Source organism: Callithrix jacchus, chromosome X (genome assembly GCF_049354715.1).
Source record: "Callithrix jacchus isolate 240 chromosome X, calJac240_pri, whole genome shotgun sequence".
Classification (NCBI taxonomy): Eukaryota; Metazoa; Chordata; class Mammalia; order Primates; family Cebidae; genus Callithrix; species Callithrix jacchus.
In genome coordinates, this window is record NC_133524.1 from 62427362 (window position 1) to 62450300 (window position 22939).

A 22939-nucleotide genomic window follows, 5' to 3' on the forward strand; every position below is an offset into this window, starting at 1 on the left:
TACATATCTGTTTTTACTATGCTTCACTTTATTATGTTTCCAAGATACTGCATTTTATTTTATTTTATTTTTTTACAAATTGAAGGTTAGTAACAATCCTGTGTTGAGCAAGTTTATTGGCACAATTTTTCTAACAATGTTTGCTCACTTCATATCTCTGTGTCACATTTTGATTATTCTCACAGTATTTGAAATTTTTTTATTATCATTTTATCTATTATGGTGATATTTGATAAGTGATATTTGTTTTTGTTTTTGTTTTCTGAGATAAGGTCTTGCTCTCTCACCCAGGCTGGAGTGCAGCAGCATGATCATGGCTCACTGCAGCCTCGACCTCCTGGGCTCAATTGATCCTCCTACCTCAGCTTGACAAGTAGCTGGGACTACAGGTGCATGCCACCATGCCAAGCTAATTTTGTTATTGTTGTCATATGGATGGAATTTTGCCATGTTGCCCAGGGTGTTCTCAAACTCCTGGGCTCAAGCTGTTTGCACCCCTTGGCCTTTTTCATAGTGCTCAGATTACAGGCATGAGCCACCACGTGTGGGCAATAAGTGATCTTTGATGATACATTTGCTATCCTTTTGGGATGTCATGGACTGTACCCATAAAAGACATGGTACTTAATTAATAAATGTTGTATGTATTCTGAAACACACAATAAAAACAAAAACAAAGATCACTTGTTCCACTAACGAACTGTTCCCTCATGTCTCCTCCCTCTTTTTGGACATCCCTATTCTCTGAGACAAAACAACATTCAAATTAGGTCAATTTATAATTCTATGATTAATATTCAAGTGAAAAGAAGAGTCCAATGTCACTCCCTTCAAACCAAACGCTAGAAATCATTAAACTTAATGAGAAGGGCATGCTGACAATCAAGATAGCAAGGCCTCTTGCACCAAACAGTCAGCCAAATTATAAATTTAGAAAGGAAAAGTTTTTGGATAAAATTAAAACTGGTAGTTTTCTTCATACCCCAGTGGCACCTGGAGTGCCAGTTAGACAGAACCGTTCACTCCCTTGGAAAGGGGGTTGAAGCCAGGGAGCCAAGTGGTCTAGCTCAGCAGATGCCATGCCCATGGAGCCCAGCAAACTAATATCCACTGGCTAAAAATTCTTGCTGCCAGCAAAGCAGTCTGAAGTTGGCCTGGGATGCTCCAGCTTGGTGGGGGAAGAGGCTTCTGCTATTACTGATTCTTGAGTAGGTGATTTTCCCCTCACAGTATAAACAAAGCCACCAGGAAGTTCAAACTGGGCAGAGTTCACCACAGCTCCACAGAGCTGCTGTAGCCAGACTGCCTCTCTAGATTCCTCCTCTATGGGCAGGGCATCTTTGAAAAAAGGCAGGAGCCCCTGTCAAGGGCTTATAGATAAAATTCCTATCTTTCTAGGAAAGAACACCTGGGGGAAGGGGCAGCTGTGGGTACAGCTTCAGCAGACAAAAACATTCCTGCCTGCCACCTCTGAAGAGAGCAGTGGCTCTCCCAGGACAGCACTCAAACTCTGCTAAGGAACAGACTGCCTCCTCAAGTGGGTCCCTGACTCCTGTGCCTCTTGACAGGGAGAGACCTCCCAGCAGGGGTCCACAGACACCTCATTCAGGAGAGCTCCAGCTGGCATCTGGCAGGTGCTCTTCTGGCACGAAGCTTCCAGAAGAAGAAACAGGCAGCAATCCTTGCTGTTCTGCAGCCTCTGCTGGTGATAGCCAGGCAAGCAGGATATGAAGTGAATCTCTAGCAAATTCCAACAAACCTGCAGCTGAGGGGGCTGACTGTTAGCAGGAAAACTAACAAACAGAAAGGAATAGCATCAATATCAACAAAAAGAACATCCACTCAGAGACCCCATCCGAAGCTCACCAACATCAAAGACCAAAGGTAGATAAATCCACGAAGATGAAAAAAAAACCCGTGCAAAAAGGCAGAGATTTCCAAAAACCCAGAATTTCTCTTTTTTTCCAAGGGATCTCAACTCCTCACCAGCAAGGAAAGAAAATTGAATTTAGAATGAATTTGATGAATTGACAGAAGTAGGCTACAGAAGGTGGATAATAGCAAATTTTTCCAAACTAAAGGAGCATGTTCTAACCCAATGCAAGGAGGCTGAGAACCTTGATAAAAGGCTAGAGGAATTGCTAAATAGAATAACGGGTTTTGAGAAGAGCCGATGAAGTGACCTGATGAAGGTGAAAAACACAGAACGACAACTTTATGAAGCATACAAAAATGTCCATACCTGAATCGATCAAGTGGAAGAAAGGATATCAGAAATTGAAGATTGAGAGGAGGACTCAAGATGGTGCTGTGAGAATAACCCAGGATTGGAGCTCTCGTTGAATCCGCGGAGAGGTGAGTCAGAGCTGCATTTCCAGGCTGATCTTTGTTGCACACGGAACGGGGAAACTCCCAAGTATAAAGGAGATGCGGGACGCCAGACAGTACTTCTGCCTGGCAAAGCCGGCAGCCGGGGTGGCGGCAGCCGGCCCACCCCAGCGCTCCCCACAGGGCGCTCTCGTCCAGGTGCCCTGTTGAACCAGCAACCTGAGACTTGAGAGGGCTGGACTTGAGACTGAACGAGACGTGGACAGGGGGCCATCCCAGGGGATTGCAGGGACAGAGCGTTTGGGGTACCCCAGTGGGACAAAGAAAACCGCGATTTCAAACAATCCCCGGGCAGACGGTCTGAGACGCTCTATGGGGGAAAGGCGTCCACCATTACCGAGGCAACCCGCCCCGACTGAGATACACGCCCACTGCTGACGCAGCCAGCCGTTGCCAAGGCAACCCGACCCTACTGAGACACACGCCCACTGCTGACGCAGCCTGCCTTGCTGAGGCAACCCGCTACAATAAAGAGACTCCACCGCAGGGCGTGGTGGAGACCAGAGCAGAACAGCAGAGCCTGCAGCTACAGGGCGAAACACACAACAGCAGGGCGGAGTCTCGGCAGGCAAACAGTGGCTAGTCTGCCTCCTAGGTGGGCAGGACACCTCAGCGGACATCCAAAAATAAAGCCTGAACCCCCCAACACAAAGCATTTGAGAAAAAAAGGGTTTTTTAATGAGCTCTGTTGCAGCAGAATCAAACATAGCAGCCTAACAGCGCTGAATGAACAACAGAGCTCACAGCTCTGCAATTGAGCTCCTATAAAGTACAGACTGTCTCCTCAAGCAGCTCCCTGACCCCTCTATATCTAAAAAACTGACATTTGGCAGGCATCATCCTGGGACAAAGATAGCAGAAAAAGAAACGGGTAGCATCCCTCACTGTGCCACAGCTGCTAGAGGTGCACCCCAGACAAGCAGGGCCTGGAGTGGACCTCAGCAGTTGTATAGTGAAGGGATTAGACTGGTAGAAGAAAAACCAAGTAACAGAAATACTTCATCATAAACAATCTGGGTGTCCACTCAGAGACCCAATCAAAAAGTCAGCAACTACACAGACGACAAGCGGATAAATCCACAAAGATGGGAAGAAACCAGCGAAAAAAGGAGGAAAACACCCGAAACCAGAACACCTCGCTTCCTAGAAAGGACCAAAACTCCTCACCAGCAAGGGAACAAAGCTGGATGGAGAATGACTGTGACGAAATGAGGGAATTAGACTTCAGAAGGTGGATAATGAGAAATTTTCTGAGCTAAAAAAACATGTATAAAATCAATGCAAAGAAACTAAGGAACTTGAAAAAAGATATGAGGAAATGATAACAAGAATGGATAACTTAGAGAGGAATATGAATGAATTAAAGGAGCTGAAAAACACAGTACAAGAACTTCGCGAAGCATGCACAAGTTTCAATAGCCAAATTGACCAAGCAGAAGAAAGAATATCTGAAGTCGAAGACCAAGTCAATGAAATAAAATGAGAAACCAAGATTAGAGAAAAAGCGCAAAAAGGAATGAACAAAGTCTCCAAGAAATGTGGGACTATGTGAAAAGACCTAACCTACGTTTGATAGGTGTACCAGAAGGGGACGAAGAGAATGAATCCAAGCTAAAAAATACCCTTCAGGACATCATCCAGGAAAATTTCCCCCACCTGGCAAGACAGGCCAACACTCAAATGCAGGAAATACAGAGAACACCACAAAGATATTCCACAAGAAGAGCAACCCCAAGGCACATAATCATTAGATTCAACAAGGTAAAAATAAAGGAAAAAATACTAAGCACAGCCAGAGAGAAAGGTTGGGTCACCCACAAAGGGAAGCCCATCAGACGCACAGCAGATCTCTCAGCAGAAACTCTACAAGCCAGAAGAGAGTGGGGGCCAATATTCAACATTCTTAAAGAAAAGAACTTTCAACCCAGAATTTCATATCCATCCAAACTGAGCTTCAGAAGTGAAGGAAAAATAAAATCCTTTGTGAACAAGCAAGTACTCAGAGATTTTTTCACCACCAGGCCTGCTTTACAGGAGCTTCTAAAAGAGGCACTACACATAGAAAGGTAAAACCAGTACCAACCGTTCCAAAATCACACTAAATGCTAAAGAGCATCAACATAATGAAGAATCTACAACAACTAACAGGCAAAACAGCCACTTAGCATCAAAATGGCAGTATCAAATTCACACATAACAATATTAACCATAAATGTAAATGGACTAAATGCACCAATCAAAAGACACAGACTGGCAAATTGGATAAAAATGCAAAACCCATCAGTGTGCTGTATCCAGGAAACCCATCTCACATGCAAGGATACACAAAGGCTCAAAATAAAGGAATGGAGGAAGATTTACCAAGCAAATGGAGAGCAAAAACAAGCAGGAGTTGCAATTCTCATCTCCGATAAAATAAACTTTTATGACTTTATTTATGACCACATAATTGGAAGTAAAGCACTCCTCAACAAATGCAAAACAACTGAAATCATAACAAAGAACCTGTCAGACCATAGTGCAATCAAGTTAGAACTCAGAATTCAGAAACCAACCTAGAACCGCACAGCTTCATGGAAACTGAACAACTGGCTCTTGGATGTTGACTGGGTAAAAATGCAATGAAGACAGAAATAAAGAAGTTCTTCGAAACCAATGAGAACAAAGACACAACATGCCAGAACCTCTGGGACACATTTAAAGCAGTCTCTAGAGGAAAGCATATAGCAATAAGTGCCCATATGAGGAGAATGGAGAGATCCAAAATTGACACCCTATCGTCAAAATTGAAAGAGCTAGCGGAGCACTATCAAAAAAACTCAAAACCCAGCAGAAGACAAGAAATAACTAAGATCAGAGCTGAACTGAAAAAGATTGAGACACGAAAAACCCTTCAAAAAATCAATAAATCCAAGAGCTGGTTTTTTGAAAAGATCAACAAAATAGACAGACCACTAGCCAGATTGATTAAAAAAAAGAGAGAGAACAACCAAATAGATGCAATAAAAAATGATAAAGGGGAAATCACCAGAGATTCCATAGAAATTCAAACCATCATCAGAGAATATTACAAAAAACTCTATGCACATGAACTAGTAAGCCTGGAAGAAATGGATAAATTCCTGGACCCCTGTGTCCTCCCAAGCCTAAACTAGGAGGAAGCTGAAACTATGAATAGACCAATAACAAGGTCAGAAGTCGAGGCAGCAATTAAGAGCCTAACACTCAAGAAAAGCCCAGGTCCAGACGGGTTCACAGCCGAATTCTACCAGACACACAAGGAGGAGCTGGTACCATTCCTTCTAAAACTATTTCAAACAATCCAAAAAGAGGGAATCCTTCCCAAATCATTTTATGAGACCAACATCATCCTGATACCAAAACCCAGCAGAGACCCAACAAGAAAAGAAAACTTCAGACCAATATTAATGATGAACATAGATGCAAAAATCTTCAATAAAATATCGGCAAGACGATTGCAACAGCAAATCAAAAAACTTATTCACCATGATCAAGTAGGATTCATCCCGGGGATGCAAGGCTGGTTCAACATACGCAAGTCTATAAATGTAATTCACCACATAAACAGAACCAAAAACAAAAACCACAGAATTATCTCAATCAACACAGAGAAGGCATTTGAAAAAATTCAACAACCCTTTATGCTAAAAACCCTCAATAAACTCGGTATCGATGGAACCTATCTCAAAGTAATAAAAGCTATTTATGACAAACCAACAGCCATTATCATACTGAATGCGCAAAAAGTGGAAGCATTCTTTTTGAAATCTGGCACTAGACAAGGATGCCCTCTTTCATCACTCCTATTCAATATAGTACTGGAAGTTCTAGCCAGAGCAATCAGGCAAGAAAAAGAAATAAAGGGTATTCAAATAGAAAAGGTGGAAGCCAAATTGTCTCTATTTGCAGACGACATGATAGTATACCTAGAAGACCCCATCGCCTCACCCTAAAAACTCCTGAAACTGATAAGCAACTTCAGCAAAGTCTCAGGATATAAAATCAATGCACAAAAATCACAAGCATTCGTCTACACCAATAACAGACTTAAAGAAAGCCAAATCAAGAGCGAACTGCCATTCACAATTGCTACAAAAAGAATAAAATACCTTGGAATACAACTCACAAGGAACGTAAGGGAACTCTTCAAGGAGAACTACAAACCACTGCTCAACGAAATCAGAGAGGACACAAACAGATGAAGAAAGATTCCATGTTCATGGTTAGGAAGAATTAATATCGTGAAAATGGCTATACTGCCCAAAGTAATTTACAGAATCAACGCTATCCCCATCAAGCTACCATTGACTTTCTTCACAGAACTGGAAAAAAACACCATGAACTTCATATGGAACCAAAAGAGAGCCCGCATAGCCAAGTCAATTCTAAGCAAAAAGAACACAGCGGGGGGCATCACACTACCGGATTTCAAACTATACTACAAGGCTACAGTAATCAAAACAGCATGGTACTGGTACCAAAACAGAGATACAGACCAATGGAACAGAACAGAGGCACCGGAGGCAACACAACATATCTACAACTATACAATCTTTGATAAACCTGACAAAAACAAGCAATGGGGAAAGGATTCCCTGTTTAACAAATGGTGTTGGGAAAACTGGCTAGCCATGTGCAGAAAGCAGAAACTGGACCCCTTCCTGACACCTTACACTAAAATTAACTCCAGATGGATTCAAGACTTAAACATAAGACCTGGCACCATAAAAACCCTAGGAGGAAATCTCGGCAAAACTATCCAGGACATAGGAGTAGGCAAGGACTTCATGAACAAAACACCAAAAGCATTGGCAACAAAAGCCAAAATAGACAAATGGGACCTAATCAAACTCCACAGCTTCTGCACAGCAAAAGAAACAATCACTAGAGTGAATTGGCAACCAACAGAATGGGAAAAAGTTTTTGCAGTTTACCCATCTGACAAAGGGCTGATATCCAGAATTTACAAAGAACTCAAACAGATTTACAGAAAAAAAACAAACAAGTCCATTCAAAAGTGGGCAAAGGATATGAACAGACAATTTACGAAAGAAGACATATATGAGGGCAACAATCATATGAAAAAATGCTCATCGTCACTGGTCATCAGAGAGATGCAAATCAAAACCACATTGAGATACCATCTCACGCCAGTTAGAATGGCGATCATTAAAAAATCTGGAGACATCAGATGCTGGAGAGAATGTGGAGAAAAAGGAACACTTTTACACTGTTGGTGGGAGTGTAAATTAGTTCAACCATTGTGGAAGACAGTGTGGCGATTCCTCAAGGCCTTAGAAATAGAAATTCCATTTGACCCAGCAATCCCTTTACTGGGTATATATCCAAAAGACTCAAACAGATTTTTCGTTCTACTATAAAGACACATGTACACGAATGTTCATTGCAGCACTGTTTACAATAGCAAAGACCTGGAATCAACCCAAAAGCCCATTGATGATAGACTGGATTGGAAAAATGTAGCACATATACACCATGGAATATTATGCAGCAATCAGAAATGATGAGTTTGTGTCGTTTGTAGGGACATGGATGAATCTGGAGAACATCATCCTCAGCAAACTGACACAAGAACAGAAAATGAAACACCGCATATTCTCACTCATAGGCGGGTGATGAAAAGTGAGAACACATGGACACAGAAAGGGGAGTACTAAACACTGGGGTCTATTGGGGGGAAAAGGGGAGGGCCAGTGGGAGGGGGAGGTGGGGAGGGATAGCCTGGGGAGAAATGCCAAATGTGGGTGAAGGGGAGAAGCAAAGCAAAGCACACTGCCATGTGCGTACCTACGCAACTGTCTTGCATGCTCTGCTCATGTACTTCAATCCTAAAATCCAATAAAAATTTCAAAAAAAAAAAAGAAATTGAAGATCAACTTAGCAAAATAAAGCATGAAGACAAGATTAGAGAAAAAAAGAATAAAAAGAAAAAATGAACAAAGACTTTAAGAAATATTGGAATATGCGAAAAGACCAAACCTAGGTTTGATTAATGTAACTGAAAGTGATGGGGAAAATGGAACCATGTTGGAAAACAGTCTTTAAGATATTATTCAGGAGAATTTCCCCAACCTAGCAAGGGAGGCCAACATTCAAATTTAGAAAATACAGAGGACAATACAAAGATACTCCTCAAGAAGAGCAACCCCAAGATATATAATTGTCAGATTCACCAAGGTTGAAATGAAAGAAAAAATATTAAGGGCAGCCAGAGAGAAAGGTCAGATTACCCACAAAGGGAGGCCCATAAGACTAACAGCAAATCTCTCTGCAGAAATCTTGCAAGCCACAAGAGAGTGGGGGTCAATATTCAACACTTATTTTCTTTTGTAATTTTAAATAATAAATTTCATTTTTATTGAATAAAAGCATAATTATACAAGCAGGAAAATATATTCAAATATTTTAATACATTAAATTTTTTTGTAACTTTATATTCTTTATATAAAAGTATTGAGGTCAAAGCAGTATTATACTTGCTAATAATTACCAAAATTCTGATTTTGCTATACTTTTCATCAGGATTTCTGGGATACTTCCCAACTAAACAGATTAAGATTCTAGAAAAATAAAAGATGACAACAGTCTTCAAAATAAGAGTAATTTGGGGGTGATAAATAGTAGTTTCTAGGAATGCACAACTAAACCATAGTGTACCTTTAAGTTACAAAGTTTTTAAAAATTTAAACAATTCTTGACTGGGCATGGTGGCTCATGCCTGTAATTCTAGAACTTTGGGAGACTGAGGCAGGAGTTCAAGGCCAGCCTGGCCAACATGACGAAACCCTGTCTCTACTAAAAATACAAGTTAGCCAGTGTGGTGATGGACACCTGTAATCCCAGCTACTTGGGAGGCTGAGGCAGAAGAATCACTTGAACCCAGGAGACGATAGTTGCAGTGAGCTGAGATTGTGCACACCCTGGGCAACAGAGCAAGACTTCATTTCAAAAAAGAATAAATTCTTATAGTTCCCTTTTAAAAAGCACACTAATTATATTTTAAATACGTATCTTACATATATAAAACAAATTTATTCTCCATAGCTCCCACAGTCCCCAAAAATTCTAGTGAAATGGATAGCAAGAAAGTAGTGAGAAGGTTCTATGGACACTGGCTATATGTGAGATGTTTGGATTGCCACACTTCCTCTGAGTAAAGCAATTAGGATGAAAATGTGGACTGCAGCTTATATAATTTTCACTTCTGTGATATCATGTTTAAAGACCTTTTCCTGGCCCCACAAAATTAATCATGCTCATTATAGAATAGTCAGGAAATACAGAAGAGTACAGAAAAAAATAATAACACAGTAATCTTAACACAGAGATACCTAGTGGCAACATTTTGGTGTTTATTTTCTGTCTTTTCCATAAGCATACATAAATACAAACATATACATATAAAAATGCTGTTATATTGTCGACAGAATTTGATATTTTGCTTTTTTCACTGAATACAATGGTCTTGTGGTTGTCCCTTCCTTTTATATATTCTTCATCAGAATTTATATTAATTGTCAAAAAACCTTTCAAGACTGAATATACCATAACGTAAAATACTTTAAATTTATTTTTGATTTTATAGCTTTTAAAGTTATATTTTGTGTATTTATTTTTGTTATTTTGTATAAGATTTTAAAAGCTATAAAATGGAAGTATGTATTACATTTTTGACAGCCGATGCTTCTCAGCATGCAGTTCAACTGGTTCAAGGCCTTTTTATGCTTCCCTAAGTTCTCAAAGGCTGGGAAGGGACAGTAAGTTGGACACTGCACAAGGATATTACACTCCAGCATTGAAGGTCACATACCAGAAGGTCCAGTTGAAAGTGACTGATTTCATGTTAAGTCATACATGGGTAACTGAAGGTGTGTTTGTAAAGTTCAAATGCTGAATTCCTACAAGCTGTAAAACAGAGTTGATAGGTTTGTGATCCAACCTATTCCTATAACAGTGTATAAAATGAATGTTGTTACATGGACCTAAAATGAGAGTTCCACCTTGCTGAAATGGGTCTCCTTGAAAATCAAAGAGTTCCAGTTACTGCCTATTACAGGTTCTGAAGGCTTCTGAGAGTAGATTTGAATTTATGTGGGGACTCTGTCCTGAAAAAGCAATTTCTCCACCTCTTTTCATTCCCAATCTTATATAAATTTCCCTCTTAAAATCGACATACATTTTATGAGAATATCCAGTCAATTTGCAAAAAAGGCTCTATATGATGATAAGATGACTGTCTAATCACTATGAGGGTGACATTTGCTTTTTGTAAAAAACTCTTGGGGATTTTGGCCAAATCCTCTACATATTCCTTGCAGATGTAACAGAGGAAATGCCGCACTACCACCACCATGGCTCAGCACTCCGGAACAGTGGGTGGAACAGCACCCTCTGCCTGTGAGTGTCCAGCACCAGCAGCTCACCACCAGTGGCCACCAAGGGCAGCCCATCCTCGGGGCTGCTTGGGGCTGGGACCAAGAAGCAGAGGCAGTCCTGCCACTAAACTTCAACATTTGTAAAGAAAAGAATTTTCAACCCAGAATTAGAATTTCATATCCAGCCTAGTTTAGCTTTATAAGCGGAGAATTAAAATATTTTACAGACAAGCAAATGCTCAGAGATTTTGTCACCACCAGGCCTGGCTTACAAGAGCTCCTGAAGGAAGCACTTAATACAGAAAGGAAAAACCCGTACCAGCCACTGCAAAAACATACCAAATTGTAAAGACCATTGACACTATGAAGAAACTGCATTAACTAATGGGCAAAATAGCCAGCCAACGTCATAGTGACAAGATCGAATTCAAACATAATAATATTAACCTTAAAGGTAAGCGAACTAAGTACCCCAATTAGAAGACGCAGACTGGCAAATTGGATGAAGAGTTAAGACCCATCAGTGTGCTGTATTCAGGAGCCCCATCTCACATGCAAAGACACATATAAGCTCAAAATAAAGGGATGAAGAAATATTTACCAAGCAAAAGGAGAGTGAAAAAAAAGCAAGGGTTGCAAGCCTAGACTCTAATAAAATAGACTTTAAAGCAACAAAGATAAAAAAAGACAAAGATTCCTTTACCATTACATAATGGTAAAGGGATCAATACAACAAGAAGAGCTAACTTTTCTATATATACCTGCACCAAATACGAGAACATTCAGATTTACAATGCAAGTTCATAGAGACTTACAAAGAGAGTTAGATTCCCACACAATATTAATGGGAGAATTTAACACACCACTGTGTCAATATTAGACAGATTAATGAGAAAGAAGGTTAACAAGGATATTCACGACTTGAACTAAGCTCTGGACCAAGCAGACCTAATAGACATCTACAGAACCCTCCAACCCAAATAAACAGAATATACATTCTTCTCAGCACTACATCACACTTATTCTAAAATTGGCCACATAAGTGAAAGTAAAACATTTCTCAGCAAATGTGAAAGAATAAAAATTATAACAAAGAGTCTCTCAGACCACAATGCAATCAAATTAGAACTCAGGATTAAGAAACTCATTCAAAACTACACAACTACACAGAAACTGAACAACCTGCTCCTTAATGACTACTGGGTGAACAATGAAATGAAGGCAGAAATAAAAAAGTTCTTTGAAACCAATGAGAGCAAAGACACAGCTTACCAGAATTTCTGAGATACAGCTAAAGCAGTGTTTAGAGGGAAATTTATATGATGAAATGCCTAAAGGAAAAAGCAGGAAATATCTAAAATAGGCACCCTAACATCACAATTAAAAGAACTAGAGAAGCAAGAGCAAATTCAAAAACTATCAGAGGACAAAAATAACTAAGATCAGAGCAGAACTGAAGAAGACAGAGACACGAAAAACCCTTCCAAAAAATCAATGAATCCAGGAGCTGGTTTTTTTGAAAAGATTAAAAAAATAGATACACCACTAACCAGTCTAATAAAGAATAAAACAGAAAAGAATCAAATAGACACATTAAAAAATAATAAAGGGGATAGCACCACTGATCCCACAGATATACAAACTACCATCAGAGAATATTATAAACACCTCTATGCAAATAAACCATAAAATCTAGAAGAAATCAATAAATTCCTGGATACATACACCCTTCCAAGACTAAACCAGGAAGAAGTCAAATCCCAGAATAGACCGATAACAATTTCTGAAAATGAGGCATGAATTAAAAGCTTATCAACAAAAAAAAAGCCCAGGACCAGAAGGCCAGGACCAGATGGATTGACAGCCGAATTCTACCAGAGGTACAAAGAGGAGCTGGTACCATTCCTTCTAAAACTATTCCAAATAACAAAAAAATAGGAACTCCTCCCTAACTCATTTTATGAGGCCAGCATAATCCTGATACCAACACACAAAAAATAAATTTCACACCAATATCCCTGATGAACATCAATGTGACAATCCTCAATAAAATAATGGCAAGCCAAATCTGGTAGCACATCAAAAAGCTGATCCACCATGATCAAGTTGGCTTCACTGCTGGAATTCAAGGCTAATTCAACATATGCAAATCAATAAAAGTAATTCATGACATAAACAGAACCAATGACAAAAACCACATGATTATTTCAATACATGCAGAAATAACCTTCAATAAAATTTAACACCCATTCTTGCTAAAAACTCTCAATAAACTAGGTACTGATGGAATATATCTCAAAATAATAAGAGCTCTTTATGGCAAACCCACAGCCTATTGGTTTTGAAATATTGGTATGATATTTTATACTGAATGGGCAAAAACTAGAAGCATTCCTTTGAAAACCAGCACAAGACAAATACGCCTTTCCTCACCACTCCTACTCAACATAGTATTGGAAGTTCTTGCCAGAGCAATCACTCAAGAAAAATAAATAAAAGGTATTCAAATGAGAAGGAATCAAATTGTCTCAGTTTGCAGACGACATAATTGTATATTTAGAAAACCCCAGTGTCTCAGCCCAAAATCTCCTTAAGTTGATAAGCAACTTCAGCAAAGTCTCAGGATACAAAATCAATGTGCAAAAATTACAAGCATTCCTACACACCAATAATAGAGAGCCAAATCATGAGTGAGCTCCCATTCACAATTGCTACAAAAAGAATAGAATACCTAGGAATACAACTTACAAGGGATGTGTAGGACCTCTTCAAGGAGAACTACAAACCACTGCTCAAGGAAATAAGAGGGGACACAAACAGATGGAAAAACATTCCATGCTAATGGATAGAAAGCATCAATATTGTGAAAATGGCCATACTACCCAAAGTAATTTATAGATTCAATGCTATCCCCATCAAGCTATCATTGACTTTCTTCACAGAATTAAAAAAAATACTTTTAATTTCATATGGAACTTAAAAAGAGTCCATATAGCCAAGACAATCCTAAGCAAAAAGAACAAAGCTAGAGGCATAAGGCTACCTGACATCAAACTATAGTACAAGGCTAGTATAGTTTGGTAACCAACATAGCATGGTACTAGTAACAAAACAGATATACAGACCAATGGAATAGAACAGAGGCCTCATAAATAACACCCCACATCTACAACCATGTGATCTTTGACAAACCTGACAAAAACAAGCAATGGGGAGAGGATTCCCTATTTAATAAATTGTGTGAGGAAAACTGGCTACCCATACGTAGAAAACAGAAACTGCACTCCTTCCTTACACATTATACAAAAATTAACTCAAGATAGTTTAAAGACTGAAATGTAAAACCTAAAACCATAAAAACCCCAGAAGAAAACCTAGGCAATATCATTCAGTACATAGGCATGGGCAAAGGCTTAAAGACTGAAACACCAAAAGCAATGACAACAAAAGCCAAAATTGACAAATGAGATCTAATTACTAAAGAGCTTCTGCACAGCAAAAGAAACTATCATCAGAGTGAACAGGCAACCTAAAGAATGGGAGAAAATTTTTGCAATCTATCCATATGACAAAGGGCTAATATCCCAAATCTACAAGGAACTTAAACAAATTTACAAAATCAAGCAAACAAACAACCCCATCAAAAAGTGGGTAAAGGATATGAACAGACACTTCTCAAAAGCCGACATTTATGCAGCCAGCAAATATATGGAAAAAAAAAACTCATAATCTCTAGTCGTTAGGGGAATGCAGACCAAAACCACAAAGATATACCATCTCATGCCAGTTAGAAAGTCAGGAATCAACAGATGCTGGAGAGGATGTGGAGAAATAGGAATGCTTTTATACTGTTGGTGGGAGGGTAAATTAGTTCAATCATTGTGGAAGACAGTGCAGTGATTCCTTAAGGATCTAGAACCAGAAATACCATTTGACCCTGCAATTTGATTACTGGGTATATACCCAAAAGTTTATAAATCATTCTACTATAAAGACATGTGCACACATATGTTTATTGCAGCACTATTAACAAAAGGAAAGACTTGGAACCAACCCAAATGCCCATCAATGATAGACTGGATAAAGAAAATGTGGCACATATTCACCATGGAATAGCACGCAGCCTTAAAAAAGAATGAGTTCATGTTATTTGCAGGGACATAGATAAAACCAGAAACCATCATTCTCAGCAAACTAGCATAGGAACAAAAAAACCATACAGCGCATATTCTCACTTGTAAGTGGGAGTTGAACAATAAAAACACATGGACACAGGGAGGGGAACACCATACACCAGGGCCTGTCAGAGATTTAGGGGCTAGTGCATACCTAATAGGAGAAATACCTAATGCAGATGACAGGTTGATGGGTGAAACAAACCACCATGGCACATGTATACCTATGTAACAATCCTGCGCATTCTGCACATGTATCCAAGAACATAAAGTATAGTAATAAAAAAATAAATCAGATAAAGTTATATCATCCAGTTTTTAAGTTTCCTTAACAACAATAAAATTAAATAGATGTTGAACACACAAAAAAAATTAAAACTGCTATTCCAGTGGACACATGAATGATAAGAAAGCAAAACAACCTTACTGCTTTTAGGGAGAAAGTTTTAGTGTTCTGGATATAAGAACAAACCAGCCAAATATTTTCTTAAGCTAAAGTCTAATCCAGAGCAAGCCCCAACTTCTCCCAATTCTACAGAGCTGAGAGAGGTGAGGAAGCTGCAGGAAAAAAGTTGTAAGCTGGCAGACTTTGGTTCATGATGTTTAAGGAAAGAAGCAAGCTTCTTTTTTTATATAAACATGTTTTATATAAAACACAAAAGTGCAAGGTGAGACAGCAAGCCCTAATATAGAAGCTGCAGCAAGTTACTTGGAAGATCTAGCTAAGATAATTGATGAAGGGGCTACAATAAACAACAGATTTTCAATGTAGACAAAACAGCCTTGTACTGAAAGAAGCTGCCACCTATGACTTCCATATCTAGACAGAAGTCAATGCCTGGTTTTGAAGCTTCAAAAAACAGGCTGATTTCTTTGTTAGGGGATAATGCAGCTGGTGACTTTAAGCCAATGCTCATTTTCCATTTTGAAAATTCTAGTGCCCTTAAGAATTATGCCAACAAAAACATATGAAAAAAATGCTCATCATCACTGGTCATTAGAGAGATGCAAATCAAAACTACATTGAGATACCATCTCACGCCAGTTAGAATAGCGATCATTAAAAAATCTGGAGACAACGATGCTGGAGAGGATGTGGAGAAATAGGAACACTTTTACACTGCTGGTGGGAGTGTCAATTAATTCAACCATTGTGGAAGACAGTGTGGCGATTCCTCAAGGACCTAGAAATAGAAATTCTATTTGACCCTGCAATCCCATTACTGGGTATATATCCAAAGGACTATAAATTGTTCTATTATAAGGACACATGCACACGAATGTTCATTGCAGCACTGTTTACAATAGCAAAGACCTGGAACCAACCCAAATGCCCATTGATGATAGACTGGACTGGGAAAATGTGGCACATATACACCATGGAATATTATGCAGTAATCAAAAATGATGAGTTTGTGTCCTTTGTAGGGACATGGATGAATCTGGAGAACATCATTCTCAGCAAACTGACACAAGAACAGAAAATGAAATACTGCATGTTCCCACTCATAGATGGGTGATGAACAATGAACACATGGACACAGGGAGGGGAGCACTACACACTGGGGTCTATTTGGGGGAATAGGGGAGGGACAGCTGGGGGGGAGCTGGGGAGGGATAGCAGTGGGAGAAATGCCAGATCTGGGTGAAGGGGAGGAAGACAGCATATCACACAGCCACGTGTGTACCTATGCAACTATCTTGCATGTCCTGCACATGTGCCCCAAAACTTAAAATGCAATAAAAAGGGGGAAAAAAAGAATTATGCCAAATCTACTCTGCTTATTTTCTATAAATGGAAAAACAAGGCCCATGTAACAATACATCTGTTTACAGCTCTACAGCATGCTTTACTGAATATGTTAGGCCTACTCTTGAGACTATATCAGAAATAAAAGATGCTTTTGAAGTACTACTTTTTATTGAAAATGCATCTAGTCACACAAGAACTCTGATGGATATGTATAAGAAGATTGATGTTGTTTTCTATCCTGCTAATACAACATCCATCCTGCAGCCTAAAGATCAAAATGTAATATTGATTTCAAGTCCTATTATTTAAGAAATACATTTTATAAGGCCATGGTTGCCAGAGATAGTGATTCCTCTGATTTATCTGGGATAAGTAAATTAAAAACCTTCTGGAAATGATTCACCATTCTTGATGCCATTAAGAATATTTGTACTTCATGGGAGGAGGTCAAAATATCAACATTAACAGGAGTTTGGAATAACTTGATTCCAACCCCATGACTGTCTTCGAGGGTTTAAGACTTTACTGGAAAAAATAACTGCATATTTGGTGAAAACAGTAAGAAAACTAGAATTAGAAGCAGAGCTGGAAGATGTAACAGAATTGTTGCAGTCTCATGATAAAACTTTTTAATAGATGAGGAGATGCTTCTTATGTATAAGCAAAGAAAGTGGTTTGTTGGAATGGAATCTACTGGTGAAGATATTGTGAACACTCTTGAAAGGACAGCAAAAGATTTAGAATATTATATAACCTTATTTGATAAAGCAGTGGTGGGGTTTGAGAGGATAGACTTTAATTTTAAAAGAAATGCTGCTGTGAATAAAATATGATCAACCAGAATCACATGCTGTAGAGAAATGTTATGAAAGAAAGAGTCAATGAATTTGGCAAATTTCATTGTTTTCTAAATTTAAGAAATTTCCACACCTACCTGATTCTTCAGGAGCCACCAGCCTCATCATTCAGCAGCCATAAATTTACAACTCACTGATGGTTTAGATGATTGTTAGCATTTGGGGGCATGCAATAAAATATTTTCAATTTAAAAATGTGCAGTTTTTAGACATAATGCTATTGCACAGTTAATAGACTACAGTATATTATAAACATAACTTTTATATGAAATAGGAAACTAAAAAGTTCATGTGACTCACTTTATTGTGATATTTACTTTGTTACAATATTTGCTTTCCTGTAGTGGCCTAGAACTGAACTTACAATACTTCCAAGGTATTCTCGTACTTTAACTGGATAAATTGTATGTTATATAAATTAAACCTCAACAAACCTGTTTTGTGAAAATTTAATGATAAGAAAACAATTTTTAAAACACGCACAAAATATTTGAATAGACACTTCACCATGAAAAAGATAGCAGTAGTAAATAAACACAGAAAAAGAAGCTCAATATTATTAGTTATTAGGGAAACGCAAATCAAAACCACAATGGGTTACAACCAGGTACCTAATACAATGGCTTAAAAAATGGACCATATACGGCAATGTCTCTCTCACTGCCTGATTTTCTTCCTTCCCTTCTCTCCCTCCCTCCTTCCCTCCCTCCCTCTCTTCCTTCCTCCCTCCCTCCCTTCCTCCTTTCCTCCCTTCCTCCCTTCCAAAAATAAAGGACCATATAAAATGATAGCAAGGATGTAGAGCAATTAGAACTCATACATACACTGAAGATGAAAATGTAAATTAATACAACTACTTTGAAAAACAGTTTGGCAGCTTCTTAAGTTAACCATACAACTACCATAAAAATTAGTCATTTCATTCTTAGATATCTAACCAAGGCACATGAAAGCTATATCTACACAAAGGTTTGCACACAAATAATTATAGCAACTTAATTTGTAAAACTTGAAATAACTCAAAGGTTCATCACAGTTGAAGAAATAAACACATTGTAGTATATACATTCTAGCAGGCAGAAGAAAGTGTACTAGAGATCAGAATATGTGTATTCCAGTTCTGGAGTTTCATGACTTAGAATGAGTACAAAAACATTAAAATTTTTCACTGTTCTCATTTAGATAATGAAGGTAATAATATTTCCCTTTTTATGTGTTTGTTCTAAATTCAAATGAGGTAAATATATGAGGTTATTTGGTAAGCTTTAATTTTATGACATTTTATTGGTTTTTAACTCCTTGATTTTTTCTGATTGCATCTATGAATTACATTTTCTGAAATTCTAATTTTTCTTTCTTCTGATGTTTTATCACATTAAAGAAGGCTATAGCCTTAGAACTTTTTCTTTAAGTCTTTAGCTAATAAATGATACATTCTGACATTCTTGGAAGGTTCATTTGTGATTGATAATTTACTTCCTGTGAAACACAGAAGGCTAGTATAAGGGGTGAAAAGGATATCATCATGACTGATCATTGAGGTTTTAGCACATTAACAAAGATTCATACTCAGTCTTTGAATTCTATGTTTTGGCTTCTTGCCACAATAAAAGATTTTGGGCACTCAAATATCCAGTTCATTTTTTACTCTTGCATGGCGAAACTTAAATAAGGCATTTTAATTGGAACATATCTTTATTGTTGGAAAATATGATTACTAATAACACATGTAAGTTAGTCTCCAAAGTTCTGCACGTTTCTTCTCTTCTGTTTACTGTCCCTCTTAAAAACATTTTTTGTGTAAAAACATAAAGCTGAGTGAAGCTAATTTCACCAAGAATATATATATATTTAAGTAAGTTAAGCATTGGACTCTTACACAGCATTAGGCTACTTAATGGTCTCAACTTGGCTTTTATTGACTTAAACTACATCGATGATTTACTATACATGAATTGTCTATTGCAGCAATATATTTCTTGGTAAATATGGACTGAAATAAATTGCCCAAGCAGAAGAGAGGTAGATTTTCCCATCAGGGGAAATATGGTTTCTGGTTTTTCAGTTCTACAGAGGATGGTGCTTTTTTCCAAGTGGTGGAAGTAGGCTTATTTGGCTTCTTTTTATTTTATTTTATTTTTTTATCTTGCCTTTATGTGTAGGCTCATTATACCCTCAAAGCATAATTTAGGCTCTTTGTACTTAAGTATTTGAGTCATTTGCCTTTTATTCAGTCAAATTCTTTATAGAAAATATTTTATTTTTTGGACATGAAAAAATGTTTACAATTGAGGGGAGAAAAGCACCTTACAGAAAGAACGTTATGCATGAAACCATTTCAGTTTTGTCATAGATAAATACATATGTAATCATTTTTAAAAGTCTGAGAACAGATACCAACTTTCTGAGTGGTGAGATCCATAATGCACTTTTGTAATCCAATCAGGAAAAATATTTTTTTAAACAGAAGTTTGTTTCTTCTTCATGATAGTCATCTGTCCTGACAGCCCTTTAACTTGCTTATGAATTTTAGAAAATTCTTGGGATCGAAGATGACTGATTACTAGCAGCTCAGGATTGCAGCTCCCAGTGAAAGTGCAAAGAACGAGAGGACACCACACTTTCGGACAAATTTTTGTAGCTCACGGACCAGGAGATTCCCAGCAGATGAACCCCACAGGTCACCAGTGTGACTCTTGTGGCTGGCACATCAGTTTTGCCAGCGCCCCGGTGTGGCAGTTCTTGGTGCAGAGTAAACGGGACTGGGTCCCCTTTTGGTCGATGTTTGGAGCTCTGGGAAGGCAGAGTCACCTATTCAGCTGATTGAAAGAGGGACTCAAGAAGGAAGCCAGACTGGAGATTCCCAGGCAAAAAAGCACCATGAATCTTAATTCCACTGTTTTAGCTGGCACAGTGAGTTGCTCAGATTCCAGCACTGGGAATCAACAGGTTTGATGTCCACTAAGAGACCTAATTTGAAAGTCGGTAATTACAAAGACGACAGGTGGATAAATTTCCAATGATGGAAAGAAACCAGCGCAAAAAGGCTGAGAATACCCAAAATCAGAATGCCTCTCCCTCTACAGGGGATCGCAGTTTCTCATCAACAAGGGAACAAGGCCTGATGGAGAACAAGTGCATTCCATTAACAGAACCAAGCTTCAAAAGGTGGATAATAAGAAACTTCTGTGAGTTAAAAGAACATGTTCTAGCCCAATGTAAAGAAACTAAGAAACTTGAAAAAAGGTTTGACAAAATTCTAATGAAAAATAGACAATTTAGAGAGAAATATAAGTGAATTAATGAAACTGAAGAATACAATATGAGAACTCCACGAAGTATGCACAGGTTTTAATAGTTGAATTGATCAAGCAGAAGAGAGGCTATCAGAGGTCAAAGACCAATTTAATGAAATGAAACGCGAAGACAAGATTAGAGAAGAGTAAAAAGGAATGAGCAAAGTCTCCAAGAAATATGGAACTGTGTGAAAAGACCTAATTTACATTTGATAGGTGTACCTGAATGTCATGAAGAGAATGGATCCAAGCTGGAAAATATTCTTCAGGATATTATTCAGGAAAACTTTTCTAACCTAGTAAGGCTGGACAATACTCAATTGCAGGTAATACAGAGAACACTACAAATATATTCCTCAAATAGAGCAACCCCAAGACACATAACCATTAGATTCACCAGGGTTGAAATAAAGGAAATTCTAAGGGCAGCTAGAGAGAAAGGTCAGGTTACCCATGAAGGGAAGCCTATAAGACTCACAGCAGATCTCTCAGCAGAAACCCTACAAATTAGAAGAGAGTGGGGGTTAATATTCAATATCCTCAAAGAAAAGAATTTTCAACCCAGAACCTCATAGCCAGCCAAACTAAGTTTCATAAATGAAGAAAAAATAAAATTATTCATGAACAAGAAAGCACTCAGAGATTTCATCACCACCAGGCCTGCTTTACAAGAGCTTCTGAAAGAAGCACTATACACAGAAAGGAACAACCAGTATCAGTCATCCCAAAAACTTATCAAAAGGTAAAGAGTATCTCAATAATGAAGAAGCTATATCAACTAATGGGCAAAATAGCCAGCTAGCACTAAATGACAATATTAAACTCACAAATATCAATATTAATCTTAAATTTAAATGGATTAAATGCCCCAATCAAAGACACAGACAGGCAAATTGAATAAAAAGTTAAAACCCATCGGTATGCTGTATCCAGATCCATCTTATAAGCAAGGATACACAGACTCAAAACAAAGGGTTGGTGGAAGACTTATCAATCAAATGGAGAGAAAAAAAAAAAACAGGAGTTGTAACTTTTGTCTCTGACAAAATAGACTTTAATAGTAATGAAGACTAAAAGAAACAAAGAAGGACATTACATAACGGTAAAAGGATCAATGCAGCAACAGGAGTCAATGGTCATAAATATATATGCACCCAATACAGGAACACCCAGATACATAAGACAAGTTCTCAATGACTTATAAAGAGACTTGGACTCCCCCACAATAATAGCGGGAAATTTTGACACCACATTGTTAATATTCGATGGATCAACGAGATAGAAAATTAACAGGAACATCTATGATTTGAACTCAGACCTGGAACAAGTAAACTCAGCGAATATTTATAGAATTCTTCACCCCAGGTCTACAGAACATACATTTGCCTCAGTATCACATTACACCTATTTTGAAAGTGACCACATAATTGGAAGTAAATCACTCTTCAGCATTTGTATAGTATTTCACAAAATTAAATGAAATATTGGTTGGCTATTTGTTATTTTCTTCCCTTATTCCTTCCTATCTCTGCTGTTAAGTACAATTATCAGCATAAAAGAGGTTTTTAATACCTATTTTTAGATTGCATTCCAGCTTGGGCAATAGAACAAGACTCCTATTCTCTCTCCCCTTTTCTCTTTCTCTTTCTTTCTTTCAAAAAAAAAAAACAAATACATATTATTGCTTCCAGCCCTTTAAGAATTCTGCAAGGTAGGGTCTTTGGTTACCTCTATTTGACACATGAGGAAAACAGGCACAGGGCAGTCAAGTAATTGGGTCAGTGTCACACTGGGAGGGTTGGCATTTGAACCCATGACTCCAGAACCACGTCCCACTCCACTGTGCCAGTTCTTCCCCAGGCGGGGTGCTGGGGGAGGTATGGTGTGAGGCGTAAGGTTTCAGAGGCTGCAGGATGCTGGGGGGTGGGGCAATAGAGGGACAGGCCCTCCAAGGTGCAGAAAAAAAGAAAAAAAAAGAAAATTCTTGGGATCAGGTTGTGTTTGTATATGTATTTGTTCTTTGTTATTGCTATGCCATGTTTATTTTAGTTTG

The 22939-nt window shown here is 38.2% G+C and overlaps 1 protein-coding gene and 1 pseudogene across 2 annotated transcripts in view; one reads left to right on the forward strand and one right to left on the reverse strand.

Moving 5' to 3' along the window:
• The window catches only part of ZC3H12B (zinc finger CCCH-type containing 12B), a 583808-nt gene that overhangs the window by 417882 nt on the left and 142987 nt on the right, over positions 1-22939 (forward strand). The gene's annotated exons all lie outside the window — the stretch shown is intronic.
• Positions 10279-22701, reverse strand: LOC100396285 (peroxiredoxin-like 2C pseudogene; annotated as a pseudogene).